The following is an 18,774-nucleotide window of genomic DNA, read 5'->3' on the forward strand; positions in this document are numbered from 1 at the left end:
CTGAGTGCGGCGTTAAACAACAAAGAAATAAAAAATATTTCAACAATCAGGAACAGCATTACAAACACTATCTCAACGTCCAGGAACAACAGCCTGGTTGTGTGTGTGACCTGTGATTGGCCTACAGCTATGTGTTGAGTGACGTTGGATGATAGGCCTGGGGGTAATATATCAAACATTTCCGCGTTCAGCAGGACATTTCTGACGCAGCACAAAAGAAAGGACGAGACACGCATCCGCCGCAGGTACATCGTCGACGACACACTCTTCAGTCAACGTGGGGACCTCGTCGACGACACACTCTTCAAGTCAACGCAGGGACATCTACTACAACACACCCTTTAGTCAACACAGGGACATCGACAACGACTAAATGGAGACAGTTTACTTCGTAGTAGCTGCAGTATTGCTACTGGCGACTACAGAGGCACGTCGGACAACATACTATCGTAGACGTCCATTTCGTAAAGGTATTTTAGTGTACGTAAACATTCGGATAGACAAACATGAGGCTTGTTTGTTCTGACCCGTCCGCCCCTATAAATGCTCCTGTCCATTATTTAAGCTCCTTTAAACTACTTTTCACATCCGATTTTGTTTTTTGACAATATTCCATCGCTTTGGGCACACCATGCCGGACTCTATGAGGAACATGACCGTGGTCTCCATGGCGTTTGGACCATCTCTTAATAGTGTAACAGCGACTGATTTGGGACAAGCATTGTCTGAAGAACACGATTCCAAAGGCTAATTACCCTGTAGTCATAACTTCATTGCAATTATTTATAAGACGCTAATCCCTGTTGTTAATCCTCACCAGCATTTCTTTGTATATTGACTGTCAGCCAACCTGGGCTACAATTGTACCATATCACTTCCCGTTAATTACTGTTATTTATAGTATGACATTTATTGCCTTATTTGACCATCGCCTGAACTGTGTCGGTTCATCACGCCCATATGTCCAATGGGTGTCTAGCCGGGAGAGCCACATTTCAGAAATGGCTATTGCCGGTAGAGCCACATTTTCAGCTGAGTGCATTTCACCTATTCTAGCGGGTAATTACTTAATCCGATTACCGATACCTTTATATGAGTGTCCCACATTTAAGTTACTAAGCGTGGTGTTCTTTAGAGATACCTTAAAATGAGTGTCCCACATTTAAATTATTAAGCGTGGTGTTCTTTAGAGATACCTTTAAATGAGTGTCCCACATTTAAATTATTAAGCGTGGTGTTCTTTAGAGATACCTCTAAATGAGTGTCCCACATTAGTTGGACTTTGAACGTGCAGCTCACAATGCCGTGACTGATGTATTTCCTGGGACATTAGTTAGAGGGTGTTTCTTTCACTTCACCCAATGTATCTGGAGGAGGGTGCAGAAAGAAGGTCTGGTGATGGACTATAAGGAAGATGAGGAGGTGAAGAATCTGGTGAGAAGAGCTGCTGCCCTCCCTCTACTACCTCGTGACAAAGTGGATGATGTGTGGCTTGATGCCATTGCTGACTCTCCTGCTGGCCCTAAAGTGACTGCCTTCATGGACTACGTGACAACCAGTTGGGTTCAAGGAGGGGCCTTCATGCCAGAGATTTGGAACCATTTCGAAAACCAAGGCCACCGTACCAACAATCACCTTGAAGTGTGGCACAACAAGATAAAGAAACTTGCCAAGAAGTGCCACCCGAACATCTAGGAGGTAGTGAAGCGAGAGCAGTCACTCAAAGAGGCTGCAGTCCTGAGACTCTCTCACCAGTGGTCAGAACCTTCACGAAGAAAGAAGTACAAGGCAATCGATGCACGTATTGCGTCCCTCAAGATCCAGCTCCTGAACCAACACCTGAGTGAGATGGAATATGCTGACCACGTGGGCGACCTCCTTCATCTGCAGTAATGACATTAAATCCATTATGATATTCATATGCTATTCATATTCATCAATGTAAAGTTTTGATGAATATGTTATCCTTGTTGAATAAAAAATGAGAAAACAAGACTTGTTTTGTTATATACGGTAACCTGTTAGAATCACAAAGCATGTTTTGACAGCATAGCCGCGAGAGCCACATTATACAATCATGCAACCATAACCATTGCCGCGAGAGCCACATCAATTTGGGCTATCTATTTTCGAAATGTTTGCCGGCCTGTAACCGTTCAATGTCCAGAGCAACGTCATTGTGTCTTTGTCCATTGTTGATTGTTCCTATATATGTGTGTTATCATTACGGTGTTGGGGCGGTCGGGTAGCCTAGTGGTTAAAGCGTTAGCTCGTCAAGCCGAAGACCCGGGTTCGATTCCCGATATGGGTACAATGTGTGATACGCCGTGATATTGCTGGAATATTGCTAAAAGCGGCGTAAAACCATACTCACTCACTCACTCACTCACTCACTCACTCATTACGGTGTTAGTCAAGCTTGGTATTCCGAGTGCTGGTGTCGGGACGACCTGAGGATGAGCTGGAGCTCCGCTCACTTCATGTATGCCTTAGCTGGAAGGTCCGCTCATCGCTATTTGTGTTGTCAGAGCAGGTATTCCGCTCATTGTGTAATTGTTGTTTATATGTTAAATTGTTTGATAGGCATCACTAAGAAGTTGTCGGATGACAAGGTAGTTACTGTTTATCCTCCACCGACTTTATATATATTCTGTATAATGTCCCTCATTCATGATCTTTTTGGCCATGTCAAATCTCCTACCAAACTTCTAAATTCGTCGTAACACCCATAGCTGGGCTTTTAATTTTAAACCAACCTGTCGTAACACCCATAGCTGGGTCTTTAGTTTTAAATCAACCCGTCGTAACACCCCTAGCTGGGCCTTTAGTTTGAAACGAACCCGTCGTAACGCTCATAGCTGGGCCTTTAGTTTTAAACCAACCCTTCGTAACACTCATAGCTGGGTCTTTAGTTTTAAACCAATCGGTCCTAACACCCCTAGCTGGGCCTTTAGTTTAAATCACCCGTCGTAACACCTCTATAGAGTTCCAGTTACAAACTAAATCCCGACATAACACCCCTAGCTGGGGCTTTAGTTTTAAACACAACCCGTTGTAATACCTGTTGAGTTCCAGTTACAAACTAAATCCCGACGTAACACCCCTAGCTGGGCCTTTAGTTTTAAACACAACCCGTTGTAATACCTATTGAGTTCCAGTTACAAACGAAATCCCGACATAACACCCCTAGCTGGGCCTTTAGTTTTAAACACAACCCGTTCTAATACCTCTGGAGTTCCAGTTACAAACTAAATCACGCTTAATACCATCTTAGTTCTAGTTATACATAAAAATCATTTTAAGACCTTTGGAATGGTATTGATGTACCAACCTGTCATAACGCCATGTTAATGTATGTATAAATCAAAGCTGTTGTAGCAACACGAGGATTCCAGTCATTGCCACCACGATCTGTCACATAAATATATCTTCATAATAAATTTAGGTCAAGTTTTGCGAGTTTTACAAAACATGACGTCAGACTGAGGTTAGACAGGACAGGTGATAGACGTTTCCGCTGTATCGCATCTGTCCGTGAATATACGACCGCCGCATTGGGTTTAACGTTCCTTAAGGATATATTTGTTTTTGTAGGTTTAGAGTAAGTTCCTTAAATATAAACGACAACTACTAATTTCAGTCGAGAGTCTTGTTTTCTTTTTCTTTTTTAAGAAAGTCCTACAAAGTCAATAAAAGAACTTCCACTTCGGTTATTTATAGGTGTATGTTAGATCACAATGCGCAAAGGTTCACATCCTGGGTCAAGCCAATTGGTCATGATCACAATCCTGTTTAAGACTTCGAGGGGCACTTTTAAGCTTTAGATACGTTTATACTGCACAAGTAACTTTTAATCTGCACAATATCTTAAACTTTTGCAATAACTAAAACTTTACCTAGCCATACGTAAACTATATTTTTCCAGTCTTTCTCATTAGGGACCGACCATTTCATATTTGTTCTGAGACCTGGGTTGCAGTTTTTAAAACTAATTTGTCCTTATGTTCTACCAAACAAACTAAAATGATATCGAATTTATGTTGGAAACCTATCAATTAAAAACACACGGTTAGTCTCCTAAAAAGCGTTTTCGTATCTTCTCTGTGACTTTATGTGACTCAATTAATAATTATGTATTTTTATGTGTTGCCAGGAAACAGACCAACATGTCCGCCAGAACGAACATGCGCAAATCCATCTACACCAGTGTGCCAACATGTCGCCTGATGCCGTGTCTGTACATGCACAACACCACCTCAATGTCCGACATTTCCTGCCTGCCCATCAGACTGTCTATTTGGGACTACCTTTCAGAAGGACGTCAATGGTTGTGATGTCTGCGTATGCACTCCGCCATTTTCCTGCCCTCCCCTACCAGAGTGTGCGTCTCTGACTTTCTGTACCTTTGGGTTCAAGAGGGTGGACAGCTGCGTCTCCCCAACCTGTGAATGCAACCCCGAAGCCTGCCCCCCTCTCACGTGCTCACCTCAGACATGTCCCCTTGGGTTTGTCACGGACGACATTGGATTTGGATGTCCGAAGTGTGAATGTAGAAGTAAGTCAGCAATTACACAGTATAACAGTGCTTCAAACAATACTAAAGAGTGAGTGAGTGAGTGAGTGAGTGAGTGAGTGAGTGAGTGAGTGAGTGAGTGAGTGAGTGAGTGAGTGAGTGAGTGAGTGAGTGAGTGAGTGAGTGAGTGAGTGAGTGAGTGGGTGGGTGGGTGAGTGAGTGAGTGAGTGAGTGAGTGAGTATGGTTTTACGCCGATTTTAGCAATATTCCAGCAATATCACGGCGGGCTTCAAAAAATAACTGAATTACGTTGTGGATTTTTTTTGTACCGGATTTCCTCTTTAAATAGGACATGTAATGTTAATAATTTTAAGGCCATGAATTCAACTAAACAGAGACCTTCCTCTTCGCCACTTATACGAAAGTTTTGGAGAATCGGCTGACTCAATGATATGTGGAAACTCTCTTGACCAGTACTAGTAGAGTCGGCTTATAATACTGGCTTTGTTGTTCAGTAATATGAAGTCAATGAGGTCCCGTTTTCGTAATAAAGGAAATACAGTTACTGGAACCGTATTATTAATCAGGTTTTCTTTAATGACGTTGAAAATGGCAGATATATAAACCATCAGCACAATAGATGTATCCACTCGAAACTGGATTTGACCATATTTACAAACGTTATCAAAACGTTACTGGACTGAAAACAGTATCCAAAACACTTCAAAGTGAAGGTCCAAAAAACAAATATGATACCTGTTTCAAATACATAAACCTGCATCACTTCGGGCTTTCCTCCCACATTAAGCTGAAACGCCGCGATATAACTAGAATACTATTTAAAGCGGCGTAAAACCCAACTCACTCACTTACTCAAATACATCACCATCGAATAACCATTTCTTCTTTGGCACTGTCAAACATGCGTGTAACCGTTATTTTGCCCGAAATTAACCTCATGCTCATGCTAAAAGGGCACACTATTCCGAGAAAGAAACCTGGATTTATATATTGTTTGGTAAAATCAGTCCATTATTTATCAATACATCCACCATCTTCCCGAGGCAAGAGAGTTAACTGACTTTAAAAGTCCAGTTTCCACCCTTGCCGAACTAAGCTGGAATTCCTGGGCTCGATCATAGCGCCACCAGTGGCTATTACGAGTTATGTTATTTCTATGCCCCTCCTATTGACCAATCAGATTCAACCTCTCGTATCACTTGCATTTGCTTCAAACAAAACGGTGGCGCCCAGTCAAGGCGATCTGATTGATAATCAAGATCTATATTGTGATAAAACGAGTCTTACATCGCGAAGTGCATCAAATCACGTGAGCACCTTCATTAAAAGCATGAAAAGATTTAGAAAATATCTGTTGACAACGAGTTAGCGGTGCACATGCTTTGCAAATCCTGCAGTCGACCGAAATCTGCATGACACTTTACGAACCGGATTTCGATTTCAGTGCGCGATTTTGATTGGACTATACATAGACTCGTTAGTCCAGCCAAAATGTAACTCCATAATACCAGCCTAGTTCGGCAAGTGTGGAAACTGGACTTTTATAGTCAGTTAACTCACTTGCCTCGGGAAGATGTACATCCACGAAAGTATTAATTCCAGAACCGCATCTGTAATAAGATATATCGCAAATACACTATTTTAAAACATCTGCAATATAACGTATCTCAAGTATGGTACAGTAAACTACGGTTATAACGAACTCAAAGGGACCGCTAATTTTAGTGTTATAACCGTAGTTCGTTGTAAACATATACAGCATATATACAGCAAATGTACAGCAAATGGCCGGGACAAAAAAAATAAGTTCGTTATATCCGTCAGTTCGTTATAAGCGTGTTCGTTATAAACGTAGTTTACTGTACATGTTGTGAACTGTTGTCGACTTTAACCAATATGACTTATTGTTTCACCAGGACCCGAGACGGCCGTGGCTTGCCCCCCTCTCCCGTGCCTGGCTCTCCTCGACTGTTTTGCCGGGTCCTCCCTTGTGAGGGTCAACGGCTGCCCAGTGTGTAGATGTGGACCCGCCCCCGTCTGTCCCTCCCCTCCCCCCGACTGCGGCAACACGCAGTGTCAGCTCGGCTTCAAGTTTGTGGATGGTTGTCGGACGTGTCAGTGTAGATCTGTTTGCCCAACGCTGCAATGCGACCGGACGATCTGTCATGAAGGATTCGCCAGTGATGCCAGTGGATGTCCAACTTGCAGCTGTAACGCTGGGTCTTGACCAATGGTCAGTTCATGCTATATAACTGTTAACAGTGTGTCGTTGATACAAGATTTGCGAGTTCAAATAATTTTCATACCATTATCATTATCTCAACTAATATTTAATCATCTAATATGATCTCTGTCTTCATATTAGTCATGGGCACTCTCCACCGACCCACCACACCTCTCTCTAACCGTTTGAACAGTTTTGGAACTTGGTGTATATCTTGCAATACGACAACATCAACACCAATCAGAGGCGAAACATGTCCGTTTAAATATGTACATTTCTACAATCCTTGCTCAACTCTTGCTTGCTGCTAGATTTATCAAAGCAAAGTGATGAAATATTCAGATAATCAAGTATATGATGTCTAAATGTCCAAATCACACAGCAGTTGACATTTCTCTTGTGACTCTTCTAGACTCTTGATATAACGATTGTTACGACGGTAGATATATGTAAACGTGCCTCGTGTTGACTCGCTAGCAGGAGGGGGTAACTAATGAATGACAACAATACCTATATTCCACACTTTTTATGAACATGTTATGTCCAAAGCATGATTTGGGATGTAAAGGGACTGACAATGTGCATTTTTACCCCAAAACAGTATCTGACACAAAAACATTTGACTACATCTATCATTTACTAGCCAGTTGGATACAAAAACATAAAGAAAATCTAAGTTTGCTTTGTTCTACTATGGGGAAGGGTATGTCGGCAGTTTGAGGGTCTGGCCACATTTCTTTGTGCCATGCACCAAATGTGTGATATCCCCCAACTGATATCTTTGTGAAAATGGATCTGACATATACAAATACAAAGTTCCGAATCATTTTCTCGGGATTGTTTCGATTACTCAATAACTACTCTTCTATACAGACGGACAGTTTTGATAGGAATACAGTAAACTACGGTTATAACGAACACGCTTATAACGAACTGACGGATATAACGAACTTACTTTTTGGCCCCGACTATTTGCTGTAGTTATGCTGTATATATGCTTATAACGAACTACGGTTATAACGAACTAAAATTAGTAGTCCCTTTGAGTTCGTTATAACCGTACTTTACTGTAATCTCATCCAGTTAGACGGGACACTCTTGTAGGACTTGCAGAAACAATACAGTAAACTACGGTTATAATATACAGTCAAGTCTCGTTAATCCGACACTCGTTAATCCGACACTCGGCTTTATCCGACACAAATGATGGGAACCGATTGATTCAATGTTATTTAGTCCCGTTAATCCGACATTCTCGCACTCCGACTCCGACACTAACTAAAAGGGACCACAGATTTAGTTCGTTATAACCGTAGTTCGTTATACGTATATATACAGCTCATATACAGCCAATGAACGGGACAAAAAACATTTCGTAATATCCGTCAATTCGTTATAAGCGTGTTCGTTATAAACGTAGTTTACTGTAATATGATTTGTTTTTTGAATTTGTGGAGGCAGGGGAACTTGTCATCTTTTCGTAACTCTTGTTAAAAGGTTTAAATCAAATTACATTTTAATATAAAACCATGAGGAAGGATTCCTTGAGTGTGGACTTAGCGACGGTTCATTTTGGATATAATATCGCTTAATTATGATGTTTCAATTGAAAATCAAACATAATCAGCTGAGAGGTATAGTTTCTTTTGCTCCTCTTATTTTCAAGGGAAAAAATGGACGGGAAAAACGATACAGACGGAGGGTGTATCTGTTGTTACAAGCTTCGATAAATCCAGCTCACGCATTCTCTGACCAACTATCAGACTTCATCCAATATCGAGTATGTCAGCATCAGTTCGTAAGAATGTTATACTGGATCGTGTCGTGATATTACAGAAGATGCCAACGCGGTTACCTTAAAGGATAATATCGACAAAGAGCAATAAAGTTTTACTGTAGCACTTTCACATGTGTTGTCTCTTTGTCCTGCTTGGCCTAGAGTGATCAATACCAATATATGAAGGACATTGCATTGTGCTGTCTAATATGAGGATATATTTTAAGAATTTGACAAAATCAAATGATAGGTATAATCTGTCTTGTTCCTCGGTATATCTTTGAAGCATGCCACTCAATGTGGAGATGCAACACATGTCAAAAGCTAGATCCATGACACATGACGTCACATTGATGACGCTACATATGTAAGAAGATAGATGTCAGAAGCATGACGTCTCAATGTGTGACGCTTAATGTATAAGAAGATAAAAGAATTTTGTCACAATGTGTGATGTTACACACGTAGGAAGATAGAAGAATGTCGTCACAATGTGTGACGGTACATATGTAAGAAGATAGAAGCATGTCGTCACAATGTGTGACGTTACATATGTACGAAGATAGAAGCATGACGTCACAATGTGTGATGGTACATATGTAAGACGATAGAAGCATGACGTCACAATGTGTGACGGTACTTAAGTAAGAAGATAGAAGCATGACGTCACAATGTGTGACGGTACATATGTAAGAAGATAGAAGCATGACGTCACAATGTGTGATAGTACATATGTAAGAAGATAGAAGTATGACGTCACAATGTGTGGCGATACATATGTAAGAAAATAAAGCATGACGTCACAATGTTTGACGGTACATATGTAAGAAGATAGAATCATGACGTCACAATGTGCTACGTACGAGGGGCGTTCAATAAGTTTCGGAACTTCAATCAGACCAAGTCGCAGAATATCTTTTGCACCTTTCTTTTCAATATAATCTCCATTCACCTCAATACACTTATTCTATTTGTCCTTCAAGCTTTTAATTGCACTTTCATAGATATCCGCAGATTGGCCCACGCCTCTGTGGCAGCCTTAATGTCCTCGTCATCCTGGAAGCGTCTTCCACGTAGGGCAGATTTCATTTGCCGGAACAGGAAATAGTCAGCGGGGGCTTAGTCTGGGCTGTAGGGTGGGCGATTTAACTGTTCGAACCAGACTTAGACCCCAGTGACTTTTTCCTGTTCAGGCAAATGAAATCTGAATCGAATTTCACCACGCAACTGTGCAACCGTGAAACATTTTTATTTGCACTACCATGTAACCTGAAGACCTGTTTGTCATTAGTAAGCAATTGATTCATCAGACAATACATGATTAATATGTATTATCGTCAGTAGAGAAACACATTATTAAACTTTCATGTTCTCAGTCTTCACAAGGATATCAGGCGTTATGAGGCACTGGTATGTACACTCTTCAAAAAAGGAAACGCACAGGTAGGCTTTTAGAAAATGTATCGTACCTAATAAGGTTGATATACTGTAAATTTTGAAATAAATGCGTCTCCAAAAGAATGCGACCGCTGGCCCCTAGCCAACAACGCGACTCAGTATGAATGCGACACCCCCTCCTCTCAAGCATCGGTGGATTTATATCTTAAGAAAATATACTCTGTCAGGTTTACAGGAGAGTCCTCTCCTTAATCCAACCTTACATTAATCCAATCACACACCAATTAGCACTGCTTATTAGCGCTGAGTTGAGTACTTCCGCAAAAACAATGCCTGCGCGCTGGCTCGTGTATTTAATTTAATATCATAGATACAAATATGAAATTTTGCAGCTCGATGGTCACATGTTGTGGTTGTAAACAGGCATTGAAAACTGTTCATTGTCATGTCACATAAGGCCACAAGGTTGCGCTGAACTCAGTATCTCGTGTGACCGCCCCGGGCAGCAATCACGGCTCTGCAACTCATCGGCAATGACTGGATAAGTGTACGAATTCTGTCCTGCGGAATTCTGCGCCTTTCTGCTTGTAACGCGGTGGCCATTTGTGGGAGTCTGCGGCGTGTTCTGACGTTGACGTACACGTCGATCGAGTTCATCCCACTACCACGAGTTAAGAATGCCATAACTTGCACGTGCATTTTTCTTTACTTTTTTCCTCCATGACATTTTTTAACAAGTTTGAAAACAATGCCGTTTAAGACATTGCAAATCGACAATGGCTGCGTCAGGCCACCAACATTGTCCAATAACATATATCTAATTTATATACCGGATTTTTTTGTGAAGGCAGGTTCAGGGAACTACATACTATCCGTACGTTTCTTTTTTTTCTTTTTTTGAAGAGTTCATATTGACATATGATTTTGATTTCTTCAGAGAAATTGGATAACAAAGTTCAAACCGTAGTGATCAGTGGAAACAGTTCAGAGCTGTACACCCTGGGGTACCTCAGGGATCTGCCCTAGGCCAGCTTTTGTTTGTCCTTTACATAAATGATATTATCGAAGGATACCCATTTTTCCAGACAATACTTCAATATATGATACCGGTATTGGGCTGAAATTATAAGGACGGAGCTCCCATTCAAGGAGTAGGAAGTCATAAACAGTAAGTCTTGGGTATTCCACTTCAAAGCGATTGTTCATGAAAAAGGCATATCAATGAAATTGTGAAAAAGGCGCGTCCAAAGATCAACCGCTTAATGAGTTAAAAATTCCGGTTATCACGAAAAACGTTGGAGATATTGTCTAAGTACTTTAGGTGGCCCGGTGGCCCAGTCGTCTGAGGCGCCGCGATTCACTGTGCAGAGTTGCGTCCCTTTGGCACGCCAGAGACCTATGATTGTGGGTTCAAATCCCGGTTCGCCCCGATTATGTTTCTAGGTTTGTCAGCACCATACCAATGCTCGTGGGTTTCACCGAAGTGGTAAACGTCTGAGACCTGCATCACTTTGGGCTTTCCTCCCACTTTAAGCTGACACGCCGCGATATAACTGGAATACTGTTAAAAGCGGCGTTAAACCGTTAAACTCACTCACTCACTCGTGTTTATATCGCCACTATAAACAGAAAACAATCACTTATCTAAATCACACTTGCTGTATGTCCAAAAATATAATGATGTACATAAAGCGACAAAACCACATCGAATAGCAATAGGTACAAAGCAGAGTCGATAGTACGACTCCGACGATATCATGAACTTGTGTTTATGGATCACTATCAAATAATGATGATACCAGGTTTTCGCGAAAAGGTGAGCGTATCGCCCCAACGGTGGCACTCGTCACAAACACATGCAAACGCAAGTCAACTCTTCACCTGACAAAAACTCGGGAACATATGGTACAAGTCAAACTAAGGAATTGCATCGGACATCATATTTGTCACTGATGCGTCAAATTTGGAAATGTCCTCCACATGTCTAACATAAAACCTTTAGAAAACTTTTAGGCCTTGAATGTTGTAATTGAACAAGTGCTGCTCACGTGACTAAAACACCTTAAAATAGAATATGGAAATTCCTAATGAAAGATGACATCAGGGATAGCTGCAGTTCCGAGCTTTATTCCGGATACAATGTGTCCAACAACAATTCACATCATAATCAACATTCTTTTCAACATCACAATCATTTCTCATCAATATGACATTATTTTTAACATAATACCTACAGCTTACATAAATCCAAACATTTAATACGCTAATAATTAATAAAACGCTATATTTGCATATAAACATTACACACTAAGCGTACATATATCACCAATGGAAATTATAATAAATAATGCTGACTTTCGATGCTTAATTAGCAAAGAGAGTTATGAAATATAATGCCACTTTTTGTTCACAATGTTACACAAAGACTGTTACACGAAAAGAAAACTTTCTTCCTGAATTACCTGAAAGATTATTAACTAAAGTAAATGATATGCAATTGCAACAACCCAATTTCAGAAATTATAGATAAACTAGAACATTGTAATTATCAAATGCAATTTCATTTAATTTCACATTTATACTTTTAGCGAATGAATCGTTATTTTGAACAAATATATTATGTACACAATATAGAGAAATCTGTAATAAAATGATTTTGCACATTAAGTAATTTCACAACTGGTGATATTTAAAAAGATCTTATTCTTACATTAAGGGAGGAATATATGCACAACACAATTCTAACACATAAAATACATGAAACCTAAGTCTAGTTCACAGATCAGAAACAACACATCAAAAGTCTCACCTTAAAATAGAATATGGAAATTCCTAATGAAAGATGATTCCTAATCAGAGAAAGCTGCAGTTCCGAGCTTTATTCCAGATACAATGTGACATTGGGTCTTACTTACTTACTTATATTGGAGATTTTACGTGCGCTTTCCGACTGCAAGCGTAGGTCGCACACGGGCCCGCCAGGACATTTAATGTGTTTCCGAAAGGGGGAAAAGGAAGTGGTGGTGCAAGGGGGGTTTAAGGGTTGCTTGTGTAGTAATTTTGAGATTTGGAGATTTGGAATGAATGCCAAGAGAGGGTAGGGGGGAACTAAGGTTTAGACAATTTTCTCATAAAGTTACCCAACTAAAGTCTGCCGTGTTTATTAAAACAAACGGATTATCTGAATAAGCCGGCGGCGCTGACGATTGACTTGATCTATCTTACATACTTGTCTAAGAAGTTTAACCTCAGAAGACCAATTTATATATGTTATGCAGAATGATAGTCTGGCTATTCCCCTAGCCGCAGTTGTTACTGCTAGGTATAAAAGAAGAAAATTTCAACTTGCAGTGTAAGTAGTGCACTTCTGATCCACAAGTATCTCCCTAAACGATACTAGCATAATATCTTTATATAAAACTGAGCTATTTTTGATTTCTCGTGTCTCATAGGCCAACCGACCGGGTGGTATATTATATACTTTGTCTTGTACTTTGAATGTATGTATTTTTATACTGCGTGACACGCAAATCTTCTCTTCTCTTCTCTTCTCTTCTCTTCTCTTCTCTTCTCTTCTCTTCTCATCTTATCGTCCTGAGTATTGTGCATCCTGGTCACTGGCGAATTGTATTGATTTGTCACGTTACGGATTAACTGTAGACACTGTGAGAGGAGCATTGTTTAAATGTCCAGCGGCATGTTTTTATTGTACTCCGTGGACTCCTTTACCCCTTGCAACTTGCATGAGTCTTTCCCCAAAACACAATGTCTTATTTGTATTTTAGAATATTACAATCTAAAGTAAACAATTTTACTTATTGAAATATTGTATTTTAATTTTAATTTTATGAACCATTTGGAATAATAGGACCACTATAACAATATTTTACTTATTGAAATATTATATTTAAATTTAAATTTTGTGAACCATTTGAGTGAGTTAATGTTTTACGTCACATCGGCAATATTTCAGCCATATCGTGAACCATTTGGAATAATAGGACCACTATAACATAATCTTGATCAAACAACTTCTGAGCAAGAGTCGTATAACGGTCTTTAACTCTTGATAGAAAGAGCATGCTCGATTGTATCTCAAAGGTTGCGAAATGTAAATACCAAATGCTGGAGCTGCTGGAATATTGCTCGACATGAAGGGAAAGTTGACTATTGGAAAGTTGAAGTCATCCCTCTTGTCATACAGTCTTGTGTAGAGTGTTTTGTCTCTCTGAATTTCTATGCATAGATTTAAATATGAAACAGATGAGGCGGTCTCACTGGTCTCCTTTATTTCTAGTTCAGGTGGGTAAATCAGTGGAAGGGAATTGGCTAATTGATTTTTATGGAACGATATCATATCATCGAAGCTAGAAGCTAAGGTTAAACTTGGCCAAATTAGCTTGTTTTGACTTTGCCAATCCGAACAGAAATTCCGATTCATATGCACAAAGAAACAAAACCGCACGAAGGGGAGCACACTTGGTGCCCATGGGGATGCCTACTTCTTGCCTGAATGTCTTACCCCCACATGTTACGTAGATGTTATCAATGAGGAAGTCCAGCATTTCACACATTGTTTTCTCAGTAAACTTCAGATGGCTTTTGCTTTCATTTCTTTCAAATTTTCCTGAATCTCTGAATATAGATACGTAACTGTATCTGTGGTCACCACGTTTTGTAACTAGAGCCCCATGGATCTTTAGTTTTTCCTAAAGTTTGTCATGGATGATAGTGGTGTACAAAGTTGAAAAATAAAAAAGTTTTGACAGAATGGAACTTGGTTCTATTCTGAGATTGCAAAAAGTCAAGCAAGTCCTTTGCGTTTTTGAGAATCCACATGGTATTCATTCCATTTGTCTCAAATATGTTCTGTAAACATAAAGAAAGTCCTTCCTTGATTGTATTAGGGATTATGGTTAGTCTTTGAGACAGGGATTTGGTGGTACATTTGCTGGACCGAGCAATGTATCTCTGTTTGTGGAGATTTTGATGGAGCTTCGGAATGCAGTACAAAAGAGGAATGATTTTGGAGTCAAGTCAATAGTTGATGGTACTGATGCATGGTTTTGGCAGATTTCTTCCTCAGTTAACATACTGTCCTAATATGTGGCATCATTTGATATATCATTTATACCAAGTTCTTTGATAAAAGGAAAAGCACATCCACCCATCTTTGATAACACGTACCCAATACGCATCGGTAATATACATTATCTTAACAGTAGTACAACACTTTTCATGAACACAACAGTTATATAAACAATCATATAGAGATAGTTTGGTCTAATACTAGAAACATATTAGTTTGCCTCAGGTTATGCAATATCAATTTGTTCACAGCTGGATGCCCCGGAAGGACATCTTCCCGAGGCAAGAGAGTTAACTGACTTTAAAAGTCCAGTTTCCACCCTTACCGAACTAGGCTGGAATTCCTGGGCTCGATCGTAGCGCCACCAGTGGCTGTTACGAGTTAAGTCCCTTCTCTGCCTCTCCTATGGGCCAATCAGACCGTATCACTTGCATTTGCTTCAAACAAAATGGCGGCGCCCAGTCAAGACGATCTGGTCGACAATCAAGATCTTTATTTTGATATAACGGGTCTTACATCGCGAAGTGCATCGAATCACGTGAGCACCTTGATCAAAAACTTGAAAAGATTTGGAAAATATCTGTTGACAACGAGTTGGCGATGCACATGCTGTGCAAATCCTGCAATCGACCGAAATCTGCCCTACAGTTTACGAACCGGATTTCGATTTCGGTTCGCTATTTTGATTGGACTATGCATAGACTCGTTAGTCCAGCCAAAATGTTACTCCACAATACCAGCCTATTTTGGCAAGGGTGGAAACTGGACTTTTATAGTCAGTTAACTCCCTTGCCTCGGGAAGATGCGGAAGGAATGTGTTCCGAAAATGTGTTTTGCTCTTTCTTTTGGTGAATTTAAAATTGGTGTTAACTGCAAATATCTCACTGAAAGAAAATGCGCTCAAACATAATGTACCATAATCATAATATATTGACAATGCAAACCATGCTATATATTGCTAGTCATATGCAAAAAGCTAATAAATATCTGTCAGTGCCATCTATATTAAGCATGCACACTAAGTTTTCACACATTTAGAGCTACACTGCTATAAAGAGGAATAAAACTTGCAGCTCGGTGCAATATTTAGACCAAGTTATTTTTTACCCAAACCTGCAAAGCAATATTGTCTATCATCAAAATGAGGGAATCCTTTGACAGTTCACATATTTGCATCCGTCAAGAATGTTTAGCATCAGTAGTGTTGACAATCCATTATGTTCACAATCAACAATGTTCACAGCACTCTCTGTATTCTCGCGACCCGTGAAGACTCCGGGGTAGAATAGGTCTTCAGCAACCTATGCTTGCCGTAAAAGGTGACTATGCTTGTCGTAAGAGGCGACTAACGGGATCGGGTGGTCAGGCTCGCTGACTTGGTTGATGCATGTCGTCGATCCCAATTGTGTGGATCGATGCTCATGATATTAATCACTGGATTGTCTGGTCCAGACCCGATTATTTAAGACCGCCGTCATATAGCTGGAATGTTGCTGAGTGCGGCGTTAAACAACCAATCAACTGTATGCTGCAGTCAGCAATGCTCAATGACAATACTTTTCACCACCGCCTGGTTTTAACTTAATAGTCTTGACCATCACTTGTGTTACCTTGTTCACGTCACAGTGTTTTCCACCATCCCCCCTAGGTGGAGGAAAAGCGATCTCTGTTGAACAACAAGATGTGGCAAGTTAATAAAGAAAATTTGTTTTGTCTCGTTACAGCAAGCACACATTCAATTCCAAACTCAACAATATCTGAAAGTGTCTGTCATAATTTCGACCAGCCTGCTCCGAGAGCCAGCAAACGATATGCCCCTAAAGCAATATCGTTGGTACAATGATGTTTCTGTGACATGTGACTCACGTGTTTGGCTAGTTACATAAGTCCATTATTAGGTAGGGGCCAACCTGCATCGTCCTCTGCACAGCGCACAGGTTACAGATGAGGTGAAGTCAAGCAACGTCGGTTGTGGAAAGTCCGTTGATGGATGATCGCGTTTCGGCAGCTTGGCTCCTGGGAGTTTCTAGGTCCTGTCCCACACTGAAGCACATGTAACACATGTTGTGTCTCCTTGGGCAAGTGAATGTGATCGAATTCTGCCTCTGTTTACCCAGCAGTGAATGGGTGAACAGGTAGGATGAGATGACAACGTGGTAGTCCTAGCACCTAACAGGCAGCTTGGGTCCGATACTTCCCAGGGAGCTGGGAATGGTTGTTGAGGGCACACTGATCCAGTGACTGGAGTAATAATAACGCTTTAGTTATGTAGAAATATGCGAAATATAAATAGCCTATAATCATAACTTGCTGTTGACTGGACTGTAGGTATTAAGATGTGGTGTACATGTGTGTTCGCCGTGCACTGACGGTATCTCCTTCTTGGGTGTGTTCCCAGTTGGTTCGACTGACGTTATCCCCCGTCTTGGGTGTGTTCCCTATTGGCTTGACATACGCTATCGCATTGTGTATGTTCTCTGTTGGTTGGACTGACGTTATCACGTTGTTGGGTGTGTTCTCTGTTGGTTGGACTGACATTATCACGTTGTTGGGTGTGTTCTCTGTTGGTTGATTGACGTTATCACGTTGTTGGGTGTGTTCCCTGTTGGTTGGACTGACGTTATCACGTTGTTCGGTGTGTTCTCTGTTGGTTGGACTGACGTTATCACGTTGTTGGGTGTGTTCTCTGTTTGTTGGACAGATGTTATCACGTTGTTGGGTGTGTTCCCTATTGGTTGGACTAACGTTATCACGTTGTTGGGTGTGTTCTCTGTTGCTTGGGGTGACGTTATCACGTTGTTGGGTGTGTTCTCTGTTGGCTGGACTGACATTATCACGTTGTTGGGTGTGTTCTCTGTTGGTTGACTGACGTTATCACGTTGTTAAGCGTGTTCTCTGTTGGTTGGACTGATGTTATCCCGTTGTTGGATGTGTTCCCTGTTGGTTGGACTGACGTTATCACGTTGTTGGATGTGTTCTCTGTTGGTTGGACTAACGTTATCACGTTGTTGGGTGTGTTCTCTGTTTGTTGGACAGATGTTATCACGTTGTTGGATGTGTTCCCTATTGGTTGGACTAATGTTATCACGTTGTTGGGTGTGTTCCCTGTTGGTTGGACTGACGTTATCACGTTGTTGGGTGTGTTCCCTGTTGGTTGGACTGACGTTATCACGTTGTTGGATGTGTTACCTGTTGGTTGGACTGACGTTATCACGTTGTTGGGTGTGTTCCCTATTGGTTGGACTAACGTTATCACGTTGCGGGGTGTGTTCTCTGTTGGTTGGGGTGACGTTATCACGTTGTTGGGTGTGTTCTCTGTTTGTTGGACAGATGTTATCACGTTGTTGGGTGTGTTCCCTATTGGTTGGACTAACGTTATCACGTTGTTGGGTGTGTTCTCTGTTGGTTGGGGTGACGTTATCACGTTGTTGGGTTTGTTCTCTGTTGGTTGGACTGACATGATCACGTTGTTGGGTGTGTTCTCTGTTGGTTGACTGACGTTATCACGTTGTTAGCGTGTTCTCTGTTGGTTGGACTGATGTTATCCCGTTGTTGGGTGTGTTCCCTGTTGGTTGGACTGACGTTATCACGTTGTTGGATGTGTTCTCTGTTGGTTGGACTAACGTTATCACGTTGTTGGGTGTGTTCTCTGTTTGTTGGACAGATGTTATCACGTTGTTGGGTGTGTTCCCTATTGGTTGGACTAACGTTATCACGTTGTTGGGTGTGTTCCCTGTTGGTTGGACTGACG

General features: G+C 40.9%; 1 protein-coding gene and 1 long non-coding RNA gene across 8 annotated transcripts in view; both read left to right on the top strand.

The window, feature by feature from the left end:
• The window catches only part of LOC124128424 (calexcitin-2-like), a 92,117-nt gene that overhangs the window by 51,048 nt on the left and 22,295 nt on the right, over positions 1–18,774 (top strand). The window lies entirely within an intron of this gene.
• LOC124124946 lies at positions 181–7,645 on the top strand. The gene is made up of 3 exons (XR_007217937.1): positions 181–470; positions 4,154–4,555; positions 6,452–7,645. It is a non-coding gene; the product is annotated as an uncharacterized LOC124124946 (long non-coding RNA).

This window comes from Haliotis rufescens, unplaced genomic scaffold, assembly GCF_023055435.1.
Source record: "Haliotis rufescens isolate VD_foot unplaced genomic scaffold, xgHalRufe1.0.p SCAF_33, whole genome shotgun sequence".
NCBI lineage: Eukaryota > Metazoa > Mollusca > Gastropoda > Lepetellida > Haliotidae > Haliotis > Haliotis rufescens.